Source organism: Ptychodera flava, chromosome 2 (assembly GCF_041260155.1).
Source record: "Ptychodera flava strain L36383 chromosome 2, AS_Pfla_20210202, whole genome shotgun sequence".
Classification (NCBI taxonomy): domain Eukaryota; kingdom Metazoa; phylum Hemichordata; class Enteropneusta; family Ptychoderidae; genus Ptychodera; species Ptychodera flava.
This window is the reverse complement of record NC_091929.1, coordinates 17,236,381-17,260,493: the sequence shown is the minus strand read 5'-3', so window position 1 is coordinate 17,260,493 and position 24,113 is coordinate 17,236,381. Positions and strand designations below refer to the sequence as shown.

Sequence of the window (24,113 nt, the reverse complement as noted above, 5' to 3'; positions counted from 1 at the left end):
AATGCACCATGCATCATGCTTTCATTTATAACAACTATTTAGCATGAATTGTTCATTTATATTTTCTCTCAACAACATAATGCATACAAATAATCCACAAGAAAACTTTACTCCGTCAGAAGTGATATAATGCAAGAAGGATGACCACTTTGGTATTTTGGCCCCTCCCCAAATGATTGATGACCATGAATAAAATATGTATCAAACAATCTCATACTCTGGCTAGATTCCTGCAATAACAGCAATTTATCAAACGCTCAGTCATAGAAGACAAACAGAAACACAACCTGACAACTCAAGTGACAGAAACTGGGGGTCAAATGAGCAATTTATTTAATGCAGATTGACTCAACTATCCACAATATTACAGGTACATTCATTCATATTATTTGCTGTCATTGTATATCAAGCAAGGGTGACATCGTCTCTGTCAGTCGGACAGATAACAGACGACGACTAGATATGTACACATACAACCTGTATTAGGAAGTGGAATATTTGATGTTTCAACATGCTGTAGATTGACCTATCTATTCAAGAACATTACATTTTATTCATATTATTCACTGTCATTGTATATTAGGCAAGGACAACGTGGCCTGTCAGTCTGCCAGATGACAGCTAGATATGTACATATTGCTATACAACCTGTGTTAGCATATAGGGAGTGGATGAACACTCAACAAAAAACTTGTTTGAATTTATTTGTAGATGATTTAATCAATGCAGTAAATGAACTTGCCATGGGATATGCATCAGGAGAAACAACATCTCTTGTAGGACGCTTACACAGACCATTGCCTCCAGGAGAGGAACCTGTTAGATTGTTTTCACTTAGATATGATGTGGATCGGTGCAATTCAGACGTGTTAGCTATGCCAGGTATGATTACTTAAATTATTATGGCAGTAGAATACACTAGTCTTGTAAAATTGTAATCACCCAATCATGCCTATTATAGTATTAAATGTGGATTTTCTTCTTGATTTCAGTACACAGTATGTCAGATTTTAAATTGACAATATTCTGTCTGTGATTCAGATTTAAAAAAAAAGAATCCTCCTGTCTTCCCCAATCAGAAAATCTGTCCAGGGCAAACTATTTTCAATGACACCTTTACCAAGTATATTATCTTTACATTGTGAATCATTGTCATTTCCTTTTCCTTGCTCTGACATTGAAGTTAAATGGCTAAGTGGTTGCAATGCCTGCATCAGACAGATTTCCCCTGGATTTCAACGACTGTCCAATTATGATAGCATTAACTGTACTGCAATAGGTGGCATAGCTACTATGTGTTGCATTACCATTGTGCAGACCACAATCTTGACAGAAGTGATTTAACATGGGCAAAGTGGAATTTGTTAATGTCAGGTCCTAGTCACCTCATATTTTAAGACAAAATTGTGACCATATCATGCAAAATATTTTTATAGCAGAAGCTGTTATTGACAAGAGTGAGGATCATGGCGATGTAAGTTTCCTTAGAAAGAGTCGAGTACCTTCAGCCTTACATTTCAAGGTAGGTGCACCAGTCATATTGACTGTCAATCTTTCTAATAATCTCATCAATAGGCAATGTGGTCAGATAGTAGCTCTGGAGGGAGATCTATTTCCATCTATTGGACAATATTGCTATTGGACGATACAATCACAGTGTACACTGTCTAATTTCAAAGAAAAACATGGCACACAGGAAACCGTTCCCACCACAATTGGCCTTTGCCTTGACAGTACCTGTACATAAAGCCCAAGGTCAGACACTGAGAAGAGTTCAAATTGATTGTTGGAACATGTCATAACCAGCACTGGTTGGAGTTACCATCGGAAACAAGCGAAAAAAAAAAAGGATTACATATTTTGAATTTGAATGCCAATCCTTTGAAACGTCAAATATATACAGTAGAGGCATTTTACAGTAGGGAAACATTTGTGTCCGAGTGTAATAAGTGGAGAAGAAAGCACTAGAGTGATAGAATCATTAAATGAAGTACCAGTGACAAAGAAACAGATAAGTCTGATCAACAAATACATCAGTCTGAGTGTGTCTATGGAAGTGTCTCATCAACACCTGACCCTCCAACTGTGATGTCAGATGATATGTTGATCAGTGAGGATCAGCTTTTGGCAGAAGTATATGATGATACGACTACCAAAGCCCAGCATCAACACTCACAAGCAGTACTTTGTCAAATATCCTGAAAAGGTCAAGGGCTTTAGTACTAGTCTGTGGTACATACTATGAGTCTGAGGTATCTAGCAGCAAGGTTGCAAATCAGTACACTACAGCATTTTACTGCAGAGTTGCACTTTTCACATCAGGTTATGATTATAAAACCTATGTTCAATCCTTATTTGATAACACCCAACCAGATTCATTCCAATATAGAGCCACATTTTTTATCATGTCACATGTTAGGGCAAGTGTTGTCAGAAAAGCTGCTCTTCCAGTAAAAATCAGAGCCATAATATTGGTTCAGACAACGCAAGGAAATGTCTTCAAAAATTCACCTTGAGGAAAAGGCAAGATACGGTACATAGGTGGTTGTGTGTTGCCAAATTAATGCATAAGAAAGAATTGCAGAGCAAGAGCAAGACATTGTAGTTGACATAAAAAACAAAAATAATGATAAAATCCACAAAAGTTAGCATAACTCATCCTCTAATCAATGGGAGAGGTCAAGTGATTTTAATGAACAAAACAAAAATATTCTCCACTTCATCTGAGCACTTCTGTCATTTATTACATTATCTTCACAGGCACACTACCATACAAACACAAGATTGTCATCGCTGGTAATCATGAATTGTCCTTTGACCCCATTACAATCAAATCTTGGCAGTGCATGCAGAGATATGATGAAAGTGAACTGAAAGATATGTATTTGAAACTTACCAACTGTACTTACTTGGAAGATTCAGAAACCAATGTTCTGGGATTCAGAATCTATGGTTCACCATGGTAAGTCTTGAATAAACTGTCAAACCAAATGCTCACTATTGTATTGGCATTCAAAAATATGTAGTGATATCAAAGTAATACAGTAACTGTTTTATAATCATTTACAAATATGCATTTGTTTTAAGAAACAGTTTTGCTTCTAATTATGACTAGTTACAGTGATGGATGACAATTTGTGAGTAAAACCGTGAGGAAGCACTAAAAAGTAATAGTGCCAGAGAGAAAGCATATGACCAATGGCTATATGATATTAGGAGTGTCTGAAAACTGTAACAGTGAGTGCATTTAGAGTACACATACTACAACAGACAGCCTGGAAGAGATCATGAATGACTTCAAGTGTGAAGATACAACTTTACTTGAATTTCTGAAATGCAAACAAAGTGTACTATGCAAGATACACCTACCCCGGTACATATACTCCCTACCTGACAATTGTTTGTTCAGTTAGCAAATCCATAGTCTAGAGAGATTATGGCAAAGTAATATTTACTGTACCTTGTACATAATGAAGGGAAAAATATTATTTGGTATAGTAGTGTGTTATGTTTCCTTTAGACAAAAGACATAATAATAATGTGTAAATGCAAATCTCTTGAGAGTCGTAGTTGATAAATGCTTTTCACTGCCTAATAATCAGATATGTAAAAACCATGTTACACATCTGATCACTAGGCACTGAAAAGCAATTATCGACTTTGGCTCTAGATAGATCTGCGTTTACACATGTATTTTGTCACAAGGAAAACATAAAACACTTCTAACGAAATACCAGAAAATATTTCCCCTTTGTTATGTACCGGTACATGTAGAGTAAGTATGACTTTGCTAGTGCCTCTGTTTTGATAAAACTCTGAAATCATGTGTCAAGGACTCAAACCACCACATGCAACTATACATACATTTGTAAATGACAGTGTAATAAAGTTAGTCCAAACTTCTGTCACCAGCAGTAAATGTCATCACATGTTACAATAGTTCAGTAACAAAGATACATGTACTTATTACAGTATTGATTCCTAGTAATGCATATTCCAACTGGATGTTTGATGTTTATAGTTTGTCTACCTTTTTCTAACATTTTTACCATCAAGGCAGCCAGAATTTTTGATTGGAGTTTTAACCTTCCAAGGGGTCTACCGATGTTGGAGGTATGGAACAAAATTCCTGAAGGAATTGATATTTTAATTACAGACGGACCTCCACTGGGTAAGTAATGTGTGTTTGTGTTCATTTTGTAAAAATGCAAACATTTCAAAAGTCTGCTGCATATGCGCCATGAATTTCTTCAAAGCGTCAATTTTCATAAACTATGGTACTGTATTTCTGAAACACTTTTTGTTTTTTCAATGAATGTACCTGACATCTGTATCAAACGTTATATGAGCAACAGTTATTTCACTTTCGATCATGTGGGAGCCATGCATCAAGCCAAGCTAGGCCAGACATTAGGGTGAACCTATTGTTTAAAGCACCAATCGCAGTAACTTTTGATACCTGTAATACTGTCATTATATTTTGGGGGAAAACAAGTTCATATTATATTTGTGTCCTCAGAGAATGTCCAATTTGTACCCATGCAAAGACAGGTATTTATGTAGCGATTATTGACACACATGCAAAAAAGTGTAATTCCTTCTATCTATGCTTAGAAATACATATATACCGGTACATTCTTAGATGTTAATGGATTATTTATATTCTGTTCTCAGTATTATTTTTTGAAGGTCATGGAGATAAAACCATGTCAGAGCAGAGAGCTGGCTGTATGGAATTACTGAATACAATTCAGAAACGAGTGAAACCAAAATATCATATCTTTGGACACATACATGAAGGTATGAATGTACTTATGTTGGATTATATGACAGAGCCCCATGACCTGTGAGTGCAAGTGCGCCATATAAGCGGTATTTGCACGAGTGCTGCAGCAGTTGCAAGTGAAAGGACAGCCGAATACACCACAGCAACAGTGCAAATACAGCTATTTCGGCGCACTTGCACTCACAGGTCATGGAGTTCTGTGATTATTACATATGTTCTATCTTTTATTTGCATCATGCATCGAGAGAATCAATGTTTAGTCGTGCGCGCTACTTGTCTGTCAAATCCTTTAACGTGATTTCATAAGCTTCAGCTCAACTCTGCGAAGTTATATAACATTGACATCGCTGTATTGAGGCATTGAATCAGCTTTCACTTTTCATTGGTCAACGCCGCCACACCCTGTATTTTGATTGTATAAACTATCGTTTACTTGTTTATCAAGGATGACCTCAGAGGAACGTCGGAGAGCTTGAATTCTGCTCGCAATCACTTACACATATGTCACAACTTTACACAAGCCATAGATTGTCAAATGAAGAGAACTTTGCACATTTTGAGCTTGAAATTATTCTAAATGATCGATGCAAATAAAACCTTAAAGATTTTTACAGGAACTTCAAGAGTAAGATACGGCAAACGTAACTTGTCGAACAATCTTATTTCAGTCTCCATCACAGCACATAAGCGCTCACTGGTTATCAGTAGCGTGTAGGACACACAAACACAGAGTGAACTGAATGCAAAAAATGATGTTCTAAATATTCTTAAAAGATTGATAACAGGGAATGTTCGATGAGAAATCTACTGGCAAAAACGTCTCTGAAAATGTTAACTTTTCAATTGGCTCCACTGCCCCCACAGTTACGTATGGTTTGATACACGGTGGCAGCCATGGCCATGCATGGCCACTGTGCCCACCATGTATTGAACCACATGTAACTGTAGCTGCACTGATATCGCCTGTCGTCAATGTTTTTGCTTCACTGACAACAAAGTGCCCTTCCAGATAATAAAAATCATCCTCACACTGCAATAAGTAAATGCAATTTTCTGTGTCGTAGGTTTTATCGGTAATGTCATCCATTTTACGATAACTAGCACCGAATCAAAGTGAAATGAAATCTTGTACACAATTTTTGTGTTTATAAACAAAAGTAGTTTCAGGTTGAAATTGGTAAATACTCATGAACATAAAGAAATGACCTAACGTTTTTATATTGCACTGCCGTAGTACACGAGTGCCTCGATGCAAGTAAACTATGGTACATATGTAATAATTGTCATAACATCATGTAAAATAGAATTATTTATTTGACGTGTCAAATTGCTGTTTACTCTCTTGTAATGGGTGAGTTTTCTGGTACACCTTTTAAATCTCCTTGATCCTGAAATTTCTGTTGGCAGGTTCAGCTGTGAGGGGTTAGCCATGTAAATGTTGCAGATAAAAGTTATTCAGTGCCACATCAGACATACAAGGAATGGTTCATTTGTGAATTTATATATTTGTTGAAAGAAGTTTGTTTTAGTATTACTTCTTTGGAGTATTATAAGGCCATCACAGAAAGATATTCACCACATGGCAGCAGAGCTTGTCATACCATAGACTACGAACAAAGACCAAATATGCTGATTTAAGTCATCTATAAAACATTTGGCATACATGTAAAAATTAACATGCTAGTAAGCTCACACTCTTTCAAAAGTTTTACAATGAAAACATCTTTGGAGGACCATCCATACAAACTTTTGTGTTTGTCAGAATCACTTCTTTGAAATTTTCTTTATGGAATTCATTTCAAAAGTTTTTGTCTGCCAGAATAACAACTGGAAAATTTCCATTTCTTTCCATGAGAAGTCTGCAAAAGTTTGTGTTTCGTCAGTTTCTGACAGTTTAAAGTTTTGCGTGATGCAATAAAGCTTAAATTATCAGTATTTATTAAAATCATGGAAACTTTTCTCCACTACTTTCAAACCAATTGTCATTTGACATACATACACGGTATGTTTCAGCAATAGTTCACACCAAGTGACAGTACGGTATACCACAAGATTTTAACCAGTTCATAATATAATAATCACTATCAAAAGCGAGTGCATATATATGAAGCACATTGGTCAAAACTGAGTGGTATATCTGTTGCTGAGGTGGTTTATTGCTGTCATATCATAACAGTATATTTCAATTCTGGCATGGAAGGTCAAAATAGGAATTTGTCTCCAGCTGAGAGCTCATGTGTGTTACAACCATGCTATATCACAAATATAGCATGGTTATTTTCAAGTCTATACCAATCAGACCACTTCATTTGCACCATCAATAGTTTGGACCAGGTGTAATAACCCTTTACCGTATATTTTGTTGGACAGGTTACGGAATGACATCCGATGGCTACACAACTTACATCAATGCATCGACATGCACCCTCAGATACAGACCCATTGACAAACCAGTCATATTTGATTTACCAATCCATCCTGAACTCATCGCAGCTTTGACACCAAGTCACAGTACCGGTATTTCAATAATAGAAAGTCTGTCCTATAGAGATACCGTATGTTTACAAACCAAAGTACCATGCATATCTGGTACTGCTGCAACCATACCCAGGTAGCAATCATATCTACTAATGTTGAATAGGTTTTGGTTTGTAAGTTTGTCTGGACTAGAGTTTGGAAAGTTAGCAATCAATATAGATTTATTATATTTCGTGTACACTGATCATTTACATAATATTTTATAATCTACCAGTTTAAGCCCCATATAGAAATGTCATATGTATGTATGTAATGGTAACTTTAACTTAATGTAAAACTGCAAACATTTGTCATTTTATGTCTAATATTTACATATCCAGCAATTTTATCTATTAATAGCTAAATGAACTGTGACAGATGGACACGATAGAATTATGAGATGTTAACTTTTACAAAATGTAGTGGCTAGGAAAAATATATATGTAAGTTTAGTGTAAGTTTAAAGTAGTATAGCCCTTGAACGTGAAAGACTGAAAACTTTGGCTCAAACTCAACAATTCTGTTACTAAACCAAGAATAAAAATCTAGGGCAACCATGCAAAGCAAGTTACTAGACAAACAAATTACCCAACATTTACTGATATTTTTAAATTCAAAATGGCAGCTCTCCCTTAGTTAACTTATGGGAAAAACAAACTTTTTGATTTTCAAAATAAACAAAACTGTTGAAATTGTTCTTACATCAAGAGCTTTAAAAATAAGCCACCACAAGTTGTAGATCAGCAAAGTGGCAGCAATACTGGCAGCATGAGAGTCATTTAACTGTAGCATTTCTATTGTATGTTGACAAAACAAATGTAGTGCTTGTTTTGTATGGTTTGTACATAATATTTGCATGAATAGATGTGATCATGAATTATTTATCAGGTTCTTTCTCATAAAAGCACACTTGTTGTAACGTTGCATGTCTTGTCAGCAGAAGTTCATTGGAACATTTTCTTCCCAGTTGTGAATTGAGATCTAGCTCAAGTGTAATTTGTGGTGTTTTTGGCATCCAAGACGCTCTGCATAGTTGTCCACTGTCCATGCTGTTCTCCTTGGAAACATTTAATAAACATTTAAAACATTTAAAGTTCTTGTGTGTTGCAACACAGGGAACAGCATTTAGGTCTGTCCTTGGGGACACAGAGGGGGATGGCCTCAGCACATGTGAAGATTTTGTACAGATTTCCTTTTTAACTCCTTCATTTTGTCATGTATTGATCTTGTGATAACTGCAGTTTTATCACTATACTGCTTCTTTAATCTGATAGATTTGATTGCCTGCAAGCACTTGCTGGAGCAGGTATACCCTTGCTGGTGTTGTTGTTGTTGTTGACTTTATCACAATTAAATTTGGTGATAATTCCGTCTACAGATTAGTAACTTTAATATCCTTACTTGCTGAGGCATTGAACAACCAAACGTATCAGAAAATAGAAGTTGAAACAGTGATAAAAGTGACAGTTATCACAGGACAAATACAGATACAATGAATGAGATACAGATTAACTTTTTACAAAACCTGCACTAAGCCCTGGAAACCAAAATGTGGAAGTATGAATTAATCTTTATGAGGAGTATCACAGCCAAAATTTTAAAATAGCAACAAGAAAGTATATCTTCTTGGACAAGACCCTTCCAATCTGAGATGAACTTGTTCACTGTTCCCTGTGGTCTGATCAAAGTTCTGTACTACTGCTAGGTCAAAACTCTTCGTGAACTGTTGCACAAGAACTGTTTACCAAATGGGCATTTTCATAGTTGTATCTAAAATGTTGCCCATTTGTGCCTTGTCTGTGCTTATTTTTATTGAACCAATATTTCTCTTATTTTTTACTTTTTTGTTGCCTTTCCTGGTCGAGTTCACTTTCAAGGAAGTGTGATATAATGTAATTATTTTGTTAGCTATTTAATTTCTTCTCATTAAATACAACTTTTACATAACATTTGATGTCAAGAATGATCTTCGTTTGACCAACTTCCCATCTGAAAGTTTGGCTTGTTTTTTGGTTCAAAATATTCCTAATATTTCATACGAGGCTGTGACGCCAGACTAGAAAACATCTTTCCATAGATTTTTGAAGAGTAACCAATTATTAGAGACTTTATTCAGGGATTCTACTCCATGTGAAAGTTACCGCAGACGAGCATATGGATATTGCTGTGTAGTCAGCCCATATTTCAGGTTGTATTTGAGATGAAAAGTCAACCAGTGTTTAACGATTTTTCCATAAAGAGAATACCAAAACGTTTTTCGATGGGACCCCAAGGGGTGTTGACCCGTCAACATGCAGCAGAGTATTTTGCACCGGCTTCTCGCTCCGTATCTAACAGCGCCCTCTCTAGGTGTGTTTCGTAAATGTTGAGCAGGGCTGGTCTCCCAACAGACAACCTGGCATTAAATAACCAATTGTAAATTATTTATACGGGTTTGCGTGATGAAACGGTGCTCTCTTCACTATCTTTGTATTGTGGCATTTTGCTTAAGCCCTAAATTTCACAACTTAGAGAAAACGCGGTGGCTGTTCATGCTTTCCTGACAATTGATGTAACGCTTACTGTGTTTATTTTTTGTAAAAGGTTGACCGTAACAAGGAAACTTGTCAATAACTTAAGGTGGAATGCCCCTGAATTGGGGATAGATCTTCGGACTCTCAGATTGTCACAATAGTCTTTTAGCCTACCATTGGGGGAGGGGGCTTCATTTTATTAATTTTAGTTTCGCGGAATCGAAATCGAAAATTTTACATTTTCACAGCAAAGTTAACAGAGAAAGCGGTAATTTTGAATTTCAAGTTTCGGTAACTATTTGGATTATTTTTCTCTGAAACAAAAATTTGCGTAGCGATCATTTATTTTTATTCTTGATTTCGAAAGGGAAGGGTTTTAAATCCCATTTGGTATAATTAAGTGAGAAAACGTTGAAGTCTTACAATTAACGGGAAATGACACATTACTATGGGAAGTCAACGAACGTGCTTTTCTTGTTATTTTTTTAGTGTTCGGCTCAAATTGTTGTTTGTGCACCACTCAACTATATGATCTACAAAACGTATGGAATAAGAAACACTGATTTTGATGTAAAGTTTCCGAACAGTGGTGCTTTTAATTTTCAGCAAACGCCGACTCTTCATCGGACACGCAATTAAAGACAACGCGGGCAAGGTACAGGACAACCCGATTGGAACAAACTTAGTTTAGGATAATTGGATGGTGAATTAATGTCGATTTAATCAACAGATGTAGTCTTATCTACTTTTTTACATTATACACTTGTTTTTATGAGTAGTTTGTAATATTGACATGATAAGAACTCATTTGGATAATTGGATGGTGAAGTAATGCCGTTTTAATCTACAAATTTAATCTCATCTGCTTTTCTTTTTCATTACACATTTGAACTTGGACCACGGTCACTCCTCTGTGGAGTGACCAAGACTCAACAGAGGACAAACTAACTTGGTCCGACTGACACACAGGCAGATTCATGTATCGTTGACTGCGCCGTCAGGCGTAGTCATGGTTCCGTATTCAATAAATAAGTTCCAGTTACATCAACACTCGTCGTCAGATCCAGCTTCTTTCCTTTATGTTATGACACATTTGTTTTTATGAGTGATTTGTATTATTGCAGCAATCAGCTCTACGGCACCTAACACTTTTGGGAAATTTGAAAAATATGAAAATCCACCTATCCCAAATAGTTCCAATCGTGTTAGGACAAAGACAATACGCGAGGCCCCGAGGCATTGCCTGTGATTGAAGTAGACCGTGAAAATCAGTCTATGGTAAAGTTTCGTGACTAATTGTTGTGTTCAACATAAGGCCAAATACACAAACGCTTTCACTTTATTAGTACGCTATGTTTGAAAACTATTGTATCAAAAGCCAATAATATATATCAAGACAGCAATTTCAGTGGTTGTAACGCTTTATCACAAAACTGTGTCGAAATTTTCTAGTTCTACGTAAAACTAGATGCATCATCGGTCCCATGGCCACTTGGTCATCATAAACACAAAGATTGTAATTATTTTATTGAACGTGCCTTTTCGATCTTTTCTTGGATGCTTGCTTGCCAAAGATGCAGGGCAGGCTCGGAAGAGTATTGTGTGCCTTCCTTATTAAGCCGTGCGAACAGGACGATTCATATCTTCCTTGTTGAAGAGAACTTTTCAAAGAAATCATCAATGCACACAGGGTAAGACAATCAACACAAGGGTAATTCCTATTTGAATTTCAACAAAACATTGCCATTATGAATTTTCTAGTCACTGTCTATGCTTATCCTGTTAAAAACTATATCACAGCTTTCAGTCATGTGTCATCATTACGTAGTATACATGTGTATTTGTGTGCATGGGATTTAATTGACAGCGAGTATCATCCCAGTGTCGATAGAGTCACGGTAAATGTCGCCCTCAAGAGTTGAAGCAGTGCTAGGGGAATGCTTGCTCCTGTATCAGTGCGAGAAGGAAATATTTTCACTGTACTCTGAAATAATCGTTTAAACAAAATTTTATGCATTTCCGACAACGTTCATACTCTAGTAAAAATCTAAAACATCTGCAATTCTCTTATTTGAAAAAGTTATCGAATTCGCCAGGTTTGCGGGCATTTTGACCATTTCACTGTAAGCAAAGACAATACGTTGACGACCGACTTTCCTTATTTCTTGGAGACACGTTATACGGATCGTAAATGAACCTGGTATAATGTTTGTTATCCTGTATAATACCTGAAAGCCCCCGCCAATTTTCAATTTATCTTAGACTAATATAGATATTATTTACTTGATGAAATATTCAATGGAAATCAAAAGAATGACAAACTGTTAATGGGCTGTTGACACATTCGCTAATGTGAAAACCTGGAATTGCGAAGGGCGCCTTTAAGTTGTATTTCAATTGAATATACATTGTGAGCTATGTAACGTGTAGCAAATATACAGCGCCGACACACTGAAGTTTATACAATTTCACGTTCATAATAATCGCTATACTTGTATCACCGCTTTTGCTCTCTACTAGCTATGCTAGCGAAATCAGGGCGTGTTAGCTTATTTATGGGATATTTGCTCGATGCATCGCAAGGTAATGGGTTACGGAGGGTTTGCCCAGGTGCCGTGATTGACAGCAAGGTCTGCGCCGTTCCCTATCTCTAACGGTTGGTGATAATGTCAGTTAATCCTGCCAGGACTAACAATGGGGTTAATTACTGGAAGGCCAAATGTAATGACTAACTTTACTTCAGTCTTCCTGATTCGTTACCCTTGTTCAGATGAATGATAGATTTAAATCAAAAGTACGTATTCAAATTTACCGTTAATAATTCATAACGGCCTGTCCAAAATCTGCGCACATGTCCATAACTTAAAGTCTGCGCAGAACACCTAAACATATAAAAGGGATCGAAAAGCTAACTGCGTCATTGCGTTTTCGTCGGTCCGAGGGGTATGTCTGCTGCGTCGGGCACATTTCGTGATCCCCTGGATAAAGCCCGACGTTGTTCAGCAGCATAAAACAGCATACAAATTGTTTCGGCGAGTTTTTTGGGAGATTTAAATGGCGAAACAACAAAGCAAGGAGGGCCAAGTCGATTCGCTTCGCAGCTTATACCATGACATATCGGAAAGTTTATCGACGGATGAGTTGAGGTCTTTGAAAAACTTACTAAGGGGTAAGCAGATTAAGATTCGTAAACTTGAACAACTGAACACCGCTGAAGACATCTTCATCGAGCTAGAAGAGACCGGTTACATATCAAAAACAAATCTGACTCTGTGAAGGATCTTCTAGGAATTCGAAATCTCAATCGAAGACCCCTCATCGACTTAATTGAAAAGTTTGAGTCGGAACAACTTGGCGGGGATGGCGGAGACGTTCAACAACGTGGCCGGAGTACAGGTAAGCTTCGGTTTTTGTGTCATTGAAAACAATCAATACCCTTCACCTTAATCTGACATCGCCAGACACATGCTACTTGATGGACGACTAACTTACTGTAGTAAGATGATTGATCTCAAACTTGCAATCCAAAAAGTATACCGTACAGGTGCTCGCAGCGTTGCTTGGATAGTCGTTCGAAGGCCGAAGGCGGGATAGTGACTCACTCACGCTTTGAATTGGAAATCAAACATGTCCTAAAGCAGTACATATATCATAGGTCCCCAACGTTGACGGCTACATTTTTTCACGTTCTTGGATGCACGACGCACGTTTTCGCGTCGTTACCGAGCAAGAAGAACAAGGCCGCCGGCCTCTCCGTGAGAATAACGAAAAGTTTGTAAACATGAACAAGTCATGACTATAAAGAGCATAGAGAGAGCCGTTTGTTAAAAGTGATCATTTTGGCAAAATAAACCAAAATATTCCGATACTTCTTGTCTTACTGGGTTTTTTTAACCTTGGATAGGGTCAATTCAATTTAGGTGTTCAGCTTGTTGTATATCACAGGCATAACGCGTCAAAATATGTCAATCGGTAAATGGTATAGTATTTATGACCACGGCTCCATACATAACGAAAACTACATTGATTTACGGTACAGGTAGACTGGAAGATCCGTCATTCGAGGCAAGCTGTGTGCCCTTCCTCGAGCAATTCGTAAGCATCCTCCAGTCAACAATAAATGCGGTTTGGCAGGGATTTTTAGTCACTCTTCCCATCTCCTTCAGTTCTTGCTGCCTTGAAGCTACAAGGTGGAGTCCACGTATGTGCAAATACACCTTGAACCAGAACTAAATCTGTGTTCGAGTATTGTGGACAGATCAAGGTTGTTGGTTCAACGAGAAATATTCACAAATTTCGCCGACACCAAAAAATCGCAAGGATGAAGTTTAAAACAATCACAATTTGGCGATGGCCGAAAACTGCCACAGTATACCAACATCCTTTAAAGTTCCGATAGAGTTACACGCAGTAGAATGGTAACCCTCGGTCGCTGCGAGGCAAGAAAAAAGAGAAAACAAATCAGAATGTAGCGATATCCGAGGGCTGCTAACATTTTCTTCGTGGGTTATCATCCATGTGATATTCTAAGCGCATTTTTTCTTGTCGTAGTAGGAATATTTTAACATGGAAGTAAATGTGCAGATACAGTGAGGAACAAGGGTGATAAATTGTCGATGTGTCTTGATTGGCCTGGTAAGCACGCTTGGCGAGCGTCAGCTCTTGGGTAAGGGCCTGAACTAGCCGGGCTGCAGAGAGCACCTGACCCGGGGCAAGGCATGCCGCCCACGTACCTTTCGCTGCCAATGTAGCCTAATCCTTAGAGGAAGTATTTTTGCCTTCGGAGATTTTTGGCCTTCACACAGAGTATGGGCGAAAGACAAAAATCTCCGAAGGCAAAAATACTTCGTCTAGGGACTAGGCTACTGCCAATGGTACAAGCCAGCCTCTCGCGCCTTCGACACTCGCCCTCAGGCCATTAGCTCTCGGTCGTCGGGAAAGTCTTATTCCTGGACCCTTGCCACAGTAGCTGCGTTAGTGTTTAGATAGACAAACAGGGCACAGGGCCGGCTGCAGAGACTGTTCACAGTTTACCTCGGGCCTGCAGTCGCTCCGAAAATCATTGACAAGCTTATCTACACATGTAGAGTGAACGCTCTGTTACCCTTCGTAGGTTTCACGCTGATTTTTCTAATTTCATCGTTAATTTTATGATTTTATTTGCCCATTTATTACTTTTAGCACTTTTGTCAGCCACACTGAGTCCAAAATGCAAAATTACTGACGCGAGCCTCAGCTGTGGAAACTTTGAGTCCACTTGTTGTGGAAAGGTCAGTCATATAATGGTTCGGTATACAACAGGGATTAGAAGACAAAAGTTTCTGAAGCCCCTTTCTGTACCTTCACTTTACATTTTAGACTCACTCCGCTTAATATTATATTATATTATAGCTTTGTCAATACCAGTGAATTTTGTGACGTCATACCCATACATTATTACTGATAATGTATTCCATTATTCAGCATTGCGGCCCCACAGCGAGCAAGTTTTGTTTTGGAAAACGAAAAAAAAGGACTGCGCATTTAAAAGGAGGGAAAGTATCGGATAAACCATGTAATACACAAAACCATAAATCTTGATAATGGTGCACAATATTGATAATAATGTTTTACTGAACGATTTATCACATTTTTTGAGTCCTCGCGCACGCATTTGTCGTCTGTCTGGCTGGCGCTCAGCATGCAGTCCCCGTACGCGTGCGATACGCTGGTTGGACTACCACGTTTGTTGACAACATGGTTCGCTTCGTTGCCGTATAGGTGAAACAGAACTCAGTACGTTTGCAAACTCCTATGGCATATTATGTATGTCAGTGGCCATGTAAACGATGCAAGCATGAAAGGCTACTCGAACCAGCCGCACAGTAAGTGAGACTACCCACAATTCCTCTTGATTTGTGTGCTCAGACATTATTTGCTAAAGGCTTCTTCAATTTTATCAGTTTCTGAACAATTTGAAACTTGAAATTTAATTTTAGAATTATTGGTTAAAACTATGGTCCAAAATTATTGATTATGTTTAAAATTCAGGAGTAAATTGAATAAGAATTCCACGTTTGAAGGTGCTAAAAATTGTACACTTGTCAAGGTAAAGTTATCAGCAACTAAGATGGTCTCATCATACCACCTGTCAGACATGCAAATTTCCTTTGTTACACACATTCAAAAAAATCAATACCCTATCTTTTGCCAACACAGATGCAACTTATTCCCTTAGTTTCCTTGAAAATATTGCATATGGCTGTCAAAAAACTATGTTGAAAAAATCACAAAATTGCTATCTCCTCCGCGGAAAAGGGGTTGATCTTCTCATTATTCACAGTGAGAAATTAGAGAATTATGATAATCAAAACTATGGTCCCAGAATTTCAAAATATGGACCGAGCTGCTCTGTGTACAGAAGAAATTTGCTTCAGTTCAGAGAGTGATCTCAGTGTGTACGGATCATGGAGAATTGTGGGTAGCCTCACTTACTGTGAGCCGTAAACGGGCCAACAACGGCAGCTTGCTGTCATCAACCTTGACCGGAAGTGTCTACGGATATACTACGGAGCCATTCGAAGTCTCGGTCCAAGGTCAGCTACTACCAACAATCATGACGACCGTTGACTCTCCGTTGATCTAACGTCTCGGCCACCTAATTCTGATGCACTGACTGTAATCGGAGACAATTTTCATTCATCGTTTTTTTCTCCATGTCTGTGATTTTACCTTGCCTTGTTCTCGATATCGCGACGGTACCGAAGCCCTCCAGTATGTTTGTCAACTACCTTTCAAGCACCCGTTTACGTCAAGTTCTGTTGTTCGCCGAAATAAAATAGCTCTTCTCAAGAAGCCATAGGAAATTAAATTTATAGACACAGTTATTATTGAAATATAATCATTTGAATAACAATGTTGAACTCTGTTGATATTGTTTGCAATGAATCCTGTACTACTAGCGACATAATAATGATCGTATTGATCAGCTGATACCATGGCATGCAGCTCGCTGATCATGCTGATGTCGATGCATAAACATTCCGTTTTCTTCATCTCTGGCATTTCACCGTGTCGGCTTTTTGAATGGCATGATATTTAAAGGTGATGTTTCAAGTTCGATATAGACGGTAGGGATGCAGTTACGTTTCATTTCCTTCGAAAATACATCGTTTTTCAATTCAAAATGAACCGTGAGTGTTGTTCATTTTTTGTGCTGAACGCGTGTTCAGTGCAGTGCACTGTGCAGTGTTGAGTGCATGTAATATGTACAGAGTCAGGGCCGATCATGCTGGACGACGCTCACTGGCTTCAAACTCAGTTTAAATTTCCTTTTTTATTCGTTTTCTACAACTACAAATTCACTGGCATTGCCAAAACTATAAAATAATAGCAATAATGCACCCCCTCCCGGCCCATAATGGACTCAAGCAAACTTTGCACTCCATAATGTACTCGGCTTCGCCTCGTACATTATGTCGTGCAAAGTTTGCTTTCGTCCATTATGGGCCGGAGGGGGTGCATTGTTGCTTAAATAAGTGTGTCAATGAAATAATAAAAGTGGCAACGGCATTAGTATACACACGCTACACAGCCGTTGGCCCGCAGCCGGGCCCGCAGTAGACTGTCAACAGTCTCCCTGAGTGCCATCTGCCTACCGCTAATATAATCACCGTGGTTACCCTTACGGAAAATTGAGATCTACATCTAGTCCACATTAGATCTACAGTAGACTTTATTTTAATTGGGCAGTAGATGAACTGCTTCATCTACTTTTGTGCATACTAACGAGGTCATAGTTCAGAGAGTAGATGAAATGTAGACAAAATGTGGATGAAAAATTAGACGAAATTTAGATCACAGGTAGATGAAATGTAGACAAGATGTAGATCTATTGCTTCGTCTACTTTTGTGCATATTAATCATCAGGTCATAGTTTAGAGAGTAGATAAAATGTAGATGAAAGGCAGACAAGATGTAGATGGAAAAAATTACTTATAAGATGTAGCTTAGACAAAGAACAAGAAATTAGTGAGGCATGGAGATCTTGCAAAAGTGTTGGAAATGAAAATGTAAGTATTTTAACATGTCAATCAATCTTTTTACTTTAAAAATTGACCGATGGCCATGGTGTAGCACAGGCTAGGGCTGCAGTTCATGATGAGTATCACAATATTGCATATCACAACAACATCCTCTTGATGTAATTTGGTGGCAACTTCACTGAGCACCATGGTATCAATGGACCTTTGCATAACATGATATATCTCACGCTGGAAAAATCAATCATTCAATGACCGATCATGAGTGGTATTCAGGTCGAAATAGAGAGTAGAACATTGTGCATGCTTAGGCCTACTCAAATTTTTCAAAATCTTTCTCAACTGTACATACATCATTACATGATTGACAGGACGAACTGCATACAAAGCATTTCAGTACATTCAACGAGGCTTTATTAACAAATTTAGAACTGAAATATTCTACATGGTACACAATCAAAATTCATATGGTCGTGGTATTAAAACAGGCGATCAATAAACCTTGCCTACCTCACAGGCCTACCTTACAAGTTGCATTACAATTACCGCACTACCAGTACAGCTGTACTGGCAGTGTAGAGGCACAGCCACTGTCAAGTTATCGATGCTATATCTCAACCTGATGTAATTCTCGATCGGAACACTTTCTATGCATATCAGAATTGATGTCACATTGTTTCCAAGGTGTACAGATGACGAAAATGTGCTTGAAAAATAAGATTTGTTGAAGTACGAATGGTGAGCAGGCTGGCTTCTCTCCCCGATATGCATTGATATGATGAACTGTTGAAAACATGGCGCCTTCTGATTGCGCATGCGCATAAGCTCAACTCTCACAGTTGACCCGGAAATCGAAGCCAGTTACAAGGTCATATGCTCTAAAAGAGCAAGAGAGGTGGAGGATGAAAGGCGGTGGGGAGATCAGTCCATGCGCAAACTCTCCATGAAAATGCAAGAAAATACGTCGCTCAGGTGAAGAAATTACTTAAAGCAGTACTGGTAATTTTTAAAGCTGACTCGTGTTATGCATGTGTACTAAAATGCCATTGCCAAAATAACACTGTACTGTAGTCTTATCTAGCTGTTACGTGGCAATGATAACAATGTCAATACAATTATTTGTAAGTTGACTGAGAGATAGGGCCGTGGCTGCTGATTTTCACACGATTCAGAAGTGACTTAAATGATACTCAGAAAGTTTTATACGAGGATAGTTTTGATTTTATTTTTTACAATTAAAAGCAGCTGGGATATCAAACAGGTTCGTTTGATTGTTTGTTGGATATGAAGCCGAGGAAATAAAGTTATCAGTTAAGAAATAGCTCACTTGCATATTTATGAAGTTTTGTAATTAGTCACATAACTCCAAAAAAACTTATGAATTAGATCAGGGTCCGGCCCGTGGTTAGATGCTACTGTATTGACCCATCTGAAGAAAGTATCAATGAAAACATTGATTTTTTTATTCTTTTTATTGTGATTCACTTTAAAGTCACTTTTTCAATAATTAATTACTGGATAATCTTTACATTTTTAACTTTACCACAAAATTGTAGTTTGATCCCTGTGATATTTTGCATTTGTGTTCCTCGAGTTAAACAGAAGTGACTTTTGATGAAAAGAAAATCACTAATTTCTTCTCTCTATTGTTGTACAGTATATATTCAAATGTAAGGTAAAATGTCTTGTCTTTTACTGATGCCTTCTCGCATGGAGCCTGCAGTTTGCCAATCATAGAATTTGAAGGGATTGGATTGTTGGACATAGTATACAGCAAGAAACAGTACATTAGATTAAATGTAGACAAGATGGTGATTTTTGAAGTAGAAGTAGATGAGTCTTTGTTTGCCTAAGTGAATTTTGTAGATGAAACTCCCTTTGATTGGATGGTAGATCAGTGTAGATCAAGCGTAGACGAAGTTAGTGTGAAATGTAGACATAGTCATGTCTGGTGTGGACAATATCTGTAGACAAAGCTTCATGTAGACAAACTGCTGTGGCTGTTCATCTACAAAACCCTGATGTAGATCTACATAAAGTCTACTGCAGACGGTCCGTAGATCTACTCTCATCTACTGTGGACATAGGTTTTCCGTAAGGGAGAGTGTCCAGGAATATTACTTTTCCCACAAACCAAAGGTAACGGCGGTAAGAGCGAGCGTCGAAGGCAAGAGAGGCTCGCTCGAAACGTACGATCGGCCTTTGCCTTGCGCCGAGCCAGAGCCGTTCTCAGCAATCCGCCCACACAGCGGACGCTTGCCACCCATGCTGCACTTCTCATGCGACCTTCAAGACGCATTGGCGATTTATCAGCCTGTACAGTAACTGCACATTTACTTACATGAAGAAATATTCCTACCACGACATGACAAATGATGGGATTCGAAAAATGATAACCTACACAGAAAGTTTTAGCAGCTCTCAGCCATCGCTACATTCTGATTTTTCCCCTTTTTTCTTGTGACCGAGGGCATCCATTGGACTGCGTGTAACTGTAATATAAGGGAATCGAAACTGATGCTCTTCTACTATGGCAGCTGTCGGCGATAATTGAATGCATTTCATTTGCATTTTACTTTTAATTTACTTTTATTTTATTAAATTTTCAATTTTTTCATTTAACTCTTTTTTTGTTTTAATTTTACATACAATATACTTTATATGATTTTAATTTCAATTTTGATTTTCTTTTTTTTTGTTTCTTACACCGAGAAAATGTTTTAAATGAAATGTTCCGGGTTTTTTTAAATTAAAAACAAATCATAATCAAACATTTTGGTTTCTAATCTCTATAGTTTGATTTTATTTTTACGAAACATACAAAAATTTCCAAATTATTTTATCTTATATGCAAGCGGTTAAATTTGTCAACTCATCACCCTCGTCAACATATTGAAGCACTGATGTCTCATAACATGTGTAAGTCACTCTCAAAATCAGAATCACACATAAGTCGTGCCCAAAATTAGATCACATATGCAACACAAGTGCAACGCGCGCTTAATAGTTTCCTTTCTCGACGAGCGCTCATTCTATACTTTGGATGGCGCGAAACAAGGTTTCGTCGAGTTACTGTACGCTAAGGAGCAAATCGCCAACCGCTCTATAAATTGATGACGAAAAGTTGGCCAATATGAAAATGTCATGAGTTTCAAAGCAAAGAGGAGTGTGATCACATAGATGCTACGTTCGTCGTTGAAAAGTGATTATTATGGCAAATTGACCGACGTCCGGAAAAAATTTAGTCAACTTAGCCTGTATTAACTTGGAACTATGTCTTTACGTTGTTCAATATGCTGTCTATCACAGACGTGACGCGACCAACGGTATCAATGGGCAAAAGTTAGCGGTGTTCAGGAATACATAGATTGGCGGTAAAGGTAGATGGAAAATCTATCGCTCAGGGCAGGGCTTTACCCTACCTCAAGTGAGTATCTTTAGTCTTCGGTAAATGCGGCTTAGCCAAGGGTTAAGTCACATTACACATCTACATTACTTATTGTTATCTCGATGCTACAAGACGGAACTGATATACCTTGGACATAAACCTATCGTTCTGTAATGGATTAAAGCGTGCAATCAAACTAAATAATGCGGCAATGATTTTATGTGTTTGATCATTTATCATATACCCATGCCTATATCGCCTCATCAAACTGACGTTTACCATAAAATATCAGCCGTGAATGGTGTTTCATCTAGGATGCTACACCGGGGGAGTGGTCCCCTCTGCAGGAATTTTGAGAGCGATTTTACAATATTTTTGAGGGGGATTATACTGAAACATATAATCACGTCTTTACATGTAAGTTTTAATGTTGCAGTTATGTCACTTGCTATATACATACTAAAAGCCATAAATCACTTGCCTATACAATCCAAGCTTGTGGCCGCAAAGACCATCCTCTGAGAGTTTTTCAAAAATCAACAAATTTGAGTATAACTGTACAGGGCTTCCAAGAGTGGCGGGCGGCTGATTAATACTCATGAAAAAAAATTGTAGCATATTCTATTATATATTTTGTATGTGTTAGTTATATTCTGTTTTGTTTGCTTTCTTAGGGCATAATGTGCAACATAATAACACAGCTAGCCATTTCCACTGTACCTTCAAGGGATGTTATTTTATTTTTAACGGAACTGTTTGCAGTTACATAAAGCAAGAAAAACACGGCTGACTTGCAGCGTGTTTGCAAGGTTATATCTGATTGGTCGATTGTCATTATTCACAGCAACTTAGGGAGTTTATTTGCATTATTCAATTATAACGGTGAGATTCTGCCAACCAATTGGATAACAGCTTTCAAATCGCTGCAAGTCGGCCCGAAAACATCTATAGTAGTTATGAAGGAAAATTTGTAACTTCTGAAAAAATAATGTAGTTGCTTGTCGCGTTTTTAGTGTGCTTATATCATCCCTCACCACTGTAAAGTTTGGATCAACATCCCCTATACAAACCAGTTGGTCTTATTTTTGTAATGACCCAGCTGATCTTGTGGTCTTGGGCGCAGACTCGGTAGAGTTAAAACTAACAACTTAGGGCGTCTGCCATGTGTCTTGAAAGTGTGGTTTCTCGATGTCAGATTTGAGTTTTTTGTCAGTCATTTTAGAATGGGAAAATTACAAACAGAGAGGTTTGTTGCCACCAACAGTTAACTTTAGGGCTTATTTAACCGATAAGTAAGTCAGTGTCTGTTCATTGAAATAAAGGAATGGACTCCATTGACACCACGGCTTGCTTTGATGACTTCAAAATTTCATTGCAATTTGCATGCAGTCTCGTCTGAATGCCATGAACTGAAGACATTTCAGTAAAAGTACCATTTTTGTGCTAATTTTCGCCATTATTTTCATATTGTCATGGACATGATACGAAACACAAAAACTTCATCTGTTTAGTCTCCTTTTCTCAATCGCTAAGAGATAATATGACACAGAGTCCGTATCTAGCCGCTGGGGCAATGAACTTTTGTGAATGTACTCTCAACTGGCCCATATCATGCAGCTTTCATATGCATCATCAGCGTACGGTGGGCTTACTGGTAATTAACACGTGGTATTGTTTCAATGGCATTTTGTTGGAACAGTTCAAAAAGTATCAAAATCGAACTAAAAATAGTCCATTTCGTTTAAATTTTCTTCTACATTATACAATGCATGTTGCCATGCCAACAGGAACCGATAAGTGGTTAAATACATCGAAGTGACCCCCATGATGTTTGATATGCCGGCCAGCTCAGCGCAGTGCGAAATGAATCGCCCCTATATATGTACGATTGGCGGCGCGCAGTACACCAGAGGGCGAATCGCGCAATCGCACAGCCTAGATAAAACACTTGAAAGCGAGGGCAATATCACGATTTTTTTGCCTGCCCTCGGGCTGGTGGTCATGATCGAAATACTGATGATATCCTCGCCTACGTCTCGGGCATCATTAATATTTCGATCATGACTACCATCCCTTGGGCAGGCAAAAAGTCGTGATATTGCCTTAGCTTTCATGTGTTATTATTTTTATTATACCGAACAAGCAAACATGCAAAGACACAAAAACACAAAGACTTCTTCGAGTACAGTTCGCCTTTCTGAGTTCGAACCTCAGCGTAAAATGTTGTCAGTGCCGAGTCTAGGGTTGCCGCTGAAAGTTTGCCGATCTCCTCGGTGGCGTATCCAAATTTGTTGCTTGCATAGTCGCTGAACACAGAAATTGCATTCCTTGTTGCCATTTTCGTTCGTTTGCTGTTTATTTGTATTAAAATATCGTCTAACTGTGCCGGTGACAGCTCTGCATGACGTTTCGCAGCCATAGTTGCCGACTGCAAGTACAAGCGAACGACAATTTGTTATGCGCAGAAAGGATGCACAGTAAGTAAAATGACGTCATCCATGTAATATCAAATGCAGAGGGCATCATCACGTTCTTTTACATGTCACGTGAGTCGTGTTTAACCAATGGCAGTGCACGCTGAATGAGTGAGGTGTAATAAATGACTTTATTACACCTCACGTATTATTCAGGTACTGTGATTGGCTGAGCCTCACTCACGTGATATAGAACAAAAAGTGATAGAAAAGGCTAAGGTGATATAGCCCTGTCGCGTGCGCTGATATAGCCCTGTCGCCTGCTGTGATATAGCCCGCTACCACGTTCTGGAATACCGCGCGTCCTTTCTGCGCGTACCACATCATCGCGTACATTTGCTTGGTATTTTCTGTAAAGCAATGGCTTTTGAAAAGGTACAAGAACTTAGCTCGACCTGAAGTACACGACGATGT

General features: G+C 38.2%; 1 protein-coding gene across 2 annotated transcripts in view; it reads left to right on the top strand.

Annotated features, from left to right (window-relative positions):
* Window positions 1-7,912, top strand: part of LOC139115899 (V-type proton ATPase subunit E-like) — a 340,813-nt gene extending 332,901 nt beyond the window's left edge. The window contains exons 7-11 of one of the 2 annotated variants that reach the window (XM_070678329.1): window positions 712-882; window positions 1,437-1,522; window positions 2,761-2,962; window positions 4,690-4,800; window positions 7,157-7,912. The gene's annotated coding sequence lies outside the window, so the exon portion shown is untranslated. Of the gene's footprint in view, window positions 1-711; window positions 883-1,436; window positions 1,523-2,760; window positions 3,010-4,689; window positions 4,801-7,156 lie in introns of those variants that run through there. The other variant, XM_070678322.1, reaches the window with a different exon arrangement.
* Window positions 7,913-24,113: the final 16,201 nt, after the last annotated feature.